Raw genomic sequence first — 6,000 nt, forward strand, 5'->3', positions numbered from 1 at the left:
ATATTCATGGTAGTTAATAATTACATCAATATTGAGAGATAAGCCGGTGGTTCTAAATCTTGAATGAAATCCTGTCTCAATCAAGAGCACCACCTCCTACATCTATAAAATTTCTTGGACCATTGTGAAAGAAACCAAAGGCTTTTAGAATTTATCACTGACTGGTGGGGTTGGCAGTGGTCCGACATTAGTGGGTGGCGTGTAATGGCAAGGACATGCGTTTTGTAGATAATAGTGTGCGGCTAGTGGTGGGCCGTGAGCGGTGGTGGTGGGTTGCAGCAGCCACTCTCTCTACCTATTTGCTTGGAATTTTTTTAGGTTCTAGCGACAACGTTAACAATTTAATTTGATGGTGCCTTTGAACTATTGCTGGTGCTACCCAGCATTTGTATAACTTTTGTTTATGTCTCCCTTTGAATGGTATAAATAATAATAATTTGATGGCAAGGTTTAATTTGTTACATTTTGAAAATTCAGGATTTAATTTGTTATTTTAAAAAGTTTATTATATAATTTGTTATAGGGGTATCAATTCGGGTTAGCGTGTCGATTTTGTGTTGCGTCACGATAGGGGTATTCGACTAAATGACTTAACTCTAACCGACCCATTTAATAATCGTGTCATGATCCTTCAACCCTAACTCGACCTGTTAATAAGACGGGTTGACATGACTCAAACCATTTGACATGCTTAATAAACGAGTCGTATTGAGTTGACACGAATGTAACATAACCTATTTCAATCTACATAATATTAAATATAACATCCATCTAGAAATAATTTTTTTTACATCCTAAAAAGCAATGCATACATTTCAAGTTTTCAACCCACATTCAAAATAATATAGTTCAACAAAAATATAATATTCATCTAGAAATAAGTTCTTTACACTCCAAAAGAAGTGCATACACTTCAACCCAAATTCAAAATAACAAATTTTAACAAAAATAAAATAACATAGTTCAACAAAAATATAATATCCTTGGAACTTGCCAAATGCTAAGTATTAATATTGAAAGAATTTGAGCAAACAGTAGACTAACCCTGACTATGACCACAATTATCATCCATATATTCTTTGTTGATGTCCAAATTCATAACATCTTCCACAAGCTCATCCAATTTTATTTGTGCAACTTCTATGCCAAAAAAAAAATATTAGTAATTCTAGGGTCCAAAAGTTTCAATTTCTAATTATATCTCATGTAAATTTTTGTAATTACTCACTTTTCTTTTTAAATTTAAAATATATGTTGGATATAAAAGGTATTTGAAAAATCTAAAATAAAATAAATATTTATTTGTTATACAAGTTAAACGGGTTGTGTTAAGTAGGTCATTTCAAATTGACACAAATAAATTGACGTGTCAAACATGACTATTATGTGTTACGTGGATTGACCCGCTTATGACACATTTTTTTATCATGTTGCTTTGGGTCAATCCGTTTATGACCCAAACCCATTAAGGCCCAACCCTAATCCAAAAAAACCCATCTCAAGTTCATGTCATGTTCACGGGTTGGGTCAAACATTGACACCCCTAATTTGTTACCAACCTAAATATTTAAATATTTAGGGTTTAAAGTGAAATTGCCATTTTTTTTTGGTACTTTCAAAGTTTCAATCAAGAATTGATTGATGAGTGATGACATATACTGATATACACGATAAGTACACTAAAGTATCTTGCATTCTATTTCATTGCAGTTGGTAAAATTTGCAATTATATATTTTGAGTTCATTTAATTTCACATGTAATGTGTGAAAGTAAGAGACTTAAGAATATGGAAAAAATTAGATAAATATGAATATTACATTGCCTTTTATTGTGACCAGAGAGGAAGAATTCTCGTAAAACATGACCATATAGTCTCAAATTATTTCTAGCTTACTCTATTATCCATCGGAATGCTTGTTGCAATCAAAGAAAAAGACTTCACATCCTTTTTTTTCTTGCATTGTCTCAAGAGTGGGTATGACAGGTGAAAAATGTTGATATTTTCCTGTAATATTTCAGTAAGCTCTATTATATGAGGAAGTATGACTTGTTTCGGGTGTATGCTTCCTTAGTTCCTCCCACTCACAACTAAGTAGGTCCCACAGGTATGACAAATGAAAAATGTTGATCTTTTCCTATATCATTTCAATATGCTCCATTGCACGAGGAAGAATAACCTATTTTGGGTGTATGCTTCCTCCCTCTCACAATTGAGTGGATCTCACCAACTGTGAGTGGAAGGAAATATACACCCAAAACAAAGTGTATTTTCTCTCATTATACATACATACATACATATATACATACATACATACATACGTACATACATACATATGTTTTGTACCATCTAATAAGAGATTGTCATATAATTTTTTTACTTAAAACTCAATACATCCTGTCACATCATATAACATCTCAATAAACTCTTAGTTGTGTTGGATTTTCATAAGAGTATTAAAAATGATTGGATTTAGTTGTGCTTATTCTTTAATATGTGATAAAATGTTGTTGCATGTTGAAATTGGAGGGTGTAAAACTTGAATTTTACACTACATCCTTATAAAATTTAATCTCTATATAAAAGGTGCATTGTGTTGAAAATCATATCACCAACGTCTTAATTTTTTAAAAGTAATTTGGTTAGAGAATAAAAGAGAAGATGAGACCAATTAATATTATGGCTAATTAATTGATTAAGTTCAAGTCTTTAAATTAGTTTCATATTGATAGTGACGTTTTTTACAAGCTGTCAATACGTTAAGGAGGCTGACGGGAATATACAACCCGTCAGCCAGTCTCATTAGGATGCCTCCTTTTGACGTTCGAGGCCACACCCCTTACGTAGCGACGTTAGGCTAACGAATCAAGCTGACGAGTCAAGGCTGACGACCTTGGTTGTAAAGGTCCTTGGCTGACGTTCTTTGTGTAGACATACATAGGCTGACGACAGTGTAGGAGGTACACGTGGGCTAACGACCTTGGCAGGTAAAAGCTGAAGGAGCAATCCAACCTTCATTCTTAGCCTATCTTGACTTCTACATACGTGAATATAAGGAAAGTTCTTGCGCTACACGTTCGACTTTAGTCAAGAAGATTCCTATAAGGAAAAGGCTCTATACAATAGGCAAAGATCCACGAATTACTCTTCTAAAAGGAAAGTACTTCTTCACCAAGGCGTTTATTTCGGCCCCATACCACTATATATACCCCAAAACCCTCATGACCCAAAGGTACGACAATTATCTCAACTCTGGCACTCTAGGGTTGTTGAAAAGACTCTAACTTGATCGTCGGAGGGTTTTTGGCCGGCACCACACCGGTGCTCTCTGTTCGATCATCTATTTTCTCTTCGCAGGTGTTGCTTCGATCTGAGGAGTATTCGCAGCTTACTGGTGATTTCTTCGGCATCATCACATATAATGTAATTATTGGTATACAATGGCATGCTGCTTAATGATTGTCATGTTGAATTTTTAGTATCCGCGTTTCACTAGGATTTGAAGGTAATTTCATGACCATAGTGTTAGAAATATGCTTGTTACAACCATAAATTAAGTCGTTAATCGTTGAGCAATGTGGCCCAACTGAATATATTATCTAACTATCCTATTTTTTAGTGGGATTTTGTCATTTGGCAAGTTCATTATTTAGATAATTTACTTTTTTATAGAACTCTATAATGAAAATATTAAGTAATTTATAGTAATTTTTATGATAGCTTATTTCAAGTGTCTCTATTTAGGAAATTTAAACAGTTCACTCAACTAAAATTCTAGCAAAGAGTTTTAAAAAAAAAGTTATTTATTTTAATTATCTTGATTCTTGATCACCTATAATAGTTAATTATGTCCAGATTATATAGTGCAAGAAGTAATTATGTATATGATTATAGCAAATTGTGCCAAAAATAATTTTTTTTAAAAATAAAAAAATCACGATCAGGAGAGTTTTGTAGATCTCAGTATATATAACTGGACATAACATAAGTATAGATACTTGGTAGTCAAGATTTATACTACGCTTTGCAACGATCTGTCTAACTAAAGACAGACACTGTGAACTGAAGAAAACGACTAGAAAAGCGCCACGTCATACCCAACTAAAGACAGACAGTGTGAACTGAAGAAAACGACTAGAAAAGCGCCACGTCATACCCAAAACCCCACACAACAAAAGACAGAACACTATAAATACGCCGCCTTGTTCACTCTCTCAGAACAAAACTTTGTACTCTGAAAACCAAAACAAAGCAAAAGAGCTTTCTCTCTCAAAAATCAATCAAGCCCAACCAACCCTGATCTATCTTGGTTCTAAAACGCCGCATTGTGGTCCGAAAAGAGATTTAGGCTTTCTTTCTTCTTCAACTCACTCTCACAGAGACAGAGCTTCGTTTATTTCTTCTTATCTTCCTTGTTCTATATTTTTCCTTTTTTGTTTCTTCTTTTATTTTTTCTGGGGTTTGTTGTAAAAAAAGGTTTGTGATTTTTTCCTTTTCTGTTTCAGTTTTCTTTTTTCTTGGGTTTTTGTTGTATAATTGGGTTTTTGTTGTATAAAGCTTTGTGATTAGTTCGGTTTAGGGAATTCAAATATTGCTGCCTGAATCTTTAGGGTTTCTGGGTTTTTTTTGTTGAATGTGGGTATTATTGGAATTTTATTTTTGTTAATTCGTTTATTTTTAGACTATTAACTCTAATCCTTTATTTGCAAATTTTAAAAAATTGTTTCGATTTTCTGGGTTTTTTTGTAAAAGGGTTTGCCATTATTCAATTTATGAAATTCAAAATTGTTGTCTGAATCTGGGTTTTCGTTGAACAGAACAGGGCATCATTGGAGTTTTCATGGTTTAACGTGATCTGGCTATGGAATCTTCAAAGAAGAGGAAGAGTAGAGGTGATGGATTGTCTGTGACTGAGACATTGGCCAAGTGGAGAGACTATAATGCTCAGCTTGAGTCTTCGGCCAAACGCGCACGTAAACTTCCGGCTATGGGGTCGAAGAAGGGATGTATGAAAGGAAAAGGAGGGCATGAGAATGCACTCTGCAATTACAGAGGGGTTAGTCAAAGGACTTGGGGTAAATGGGTTGCAGAGATTCGTGAGCCTAACAGAGGAAAGAGACTTTGGCTAAGAGACTTTGGCTTGGCACATTTGATAATGCTGTTGAGGCCGCTTCTGCTTACGATGAAGCTGCTAGGGTGATGTATGGTGCCTATGCGCGACTCAACTTCCCGGACTCTGTTTCCACTATATCTGGCCCTACTCCTGTGGAATCTGAGGTTTCTGCTGTTGAGTCTACTGCCATGCCAACTACTAGTACTTTGGGCAGGATGAGTCTGGTGTAACGAGCTATTCTATGGATGGTGGACTGGACCAATTTTTGGATTGTAATGAAAACGAACTCTTTAATGTGGAAGAACTTATGGCACTATTAGACAGTGACCCTGTTGGCTTCACAGATTCAGAACTGGGTTTTGATTATTATGGTGATCAATTCGGAATGCCATACAATTAGTTTGGGGGAGAGGATGAGCTTAATCGGACGTGATTACTTGCTGGGTTATTCTATTGACTGTGCAGATTGTCTTTTGTAACATGCAAAAAGTAGCCATTTAGGTTTTTTTATTTTTCTTCTTTATTAATGAGTTTTCTATTTTTTTTTTTTTTGATGAACTAAGTTTTCTATTGTTTTGGTCAGCATTTTAAACCATTTAACATAAAACTATAGTCAAGGCCTTTTCTCTCTTGATGCAACTTTTGGTGTAGTAAAAATTATAGTTACTAACTTACCAATGTTTTTTGGGTTAATCCAATTTATATGTTGGTCTAAGTCTTGGATTTGATTAGTACTAGAGTACTAGTTTTCAATTATACAAAAAAAATTGACTTATCTGAGTTTAGTATCCTCTCACTAGATTAACAATTTAATTGTTTACCTCAGGCCCCCAAGCAATTTTTTTTAATTAAAGATTTAAGTTGCTTAACAACTGTAAACCTGATTCT

The 6,000-nt window shown here is 34.4% G+C and overlaps 1 pseudogene; it reads left to right on the forward strand.

The window, feature by feature from the left end:
• The first annotated feature begins 4,775 nt into the window (after nt 1-4,775).
• On the forward strand, nt 4,776-5,742 carry LOC142611826 (putative dehydration-responsive element-binding protein 2H; annotated as a pseudogene).
• The last annotated feature ends 258 nt before the right edge of the window (nt 5,743-6,000 follow it).

Source organism: Castanea sativa, chromosome 10, assembly GCF_040712315.1.
Source record: "Castanea sativa cultivar Marrone di Chiusa Pesio chromosome 10, ASM4071231v1".
Lineage (NCBI taxonomy): Eukaryota > Viridiplantae > Streptophyta > Magnoliopsida > Fagales > Fagaceae > Castanea > Castanea sativa.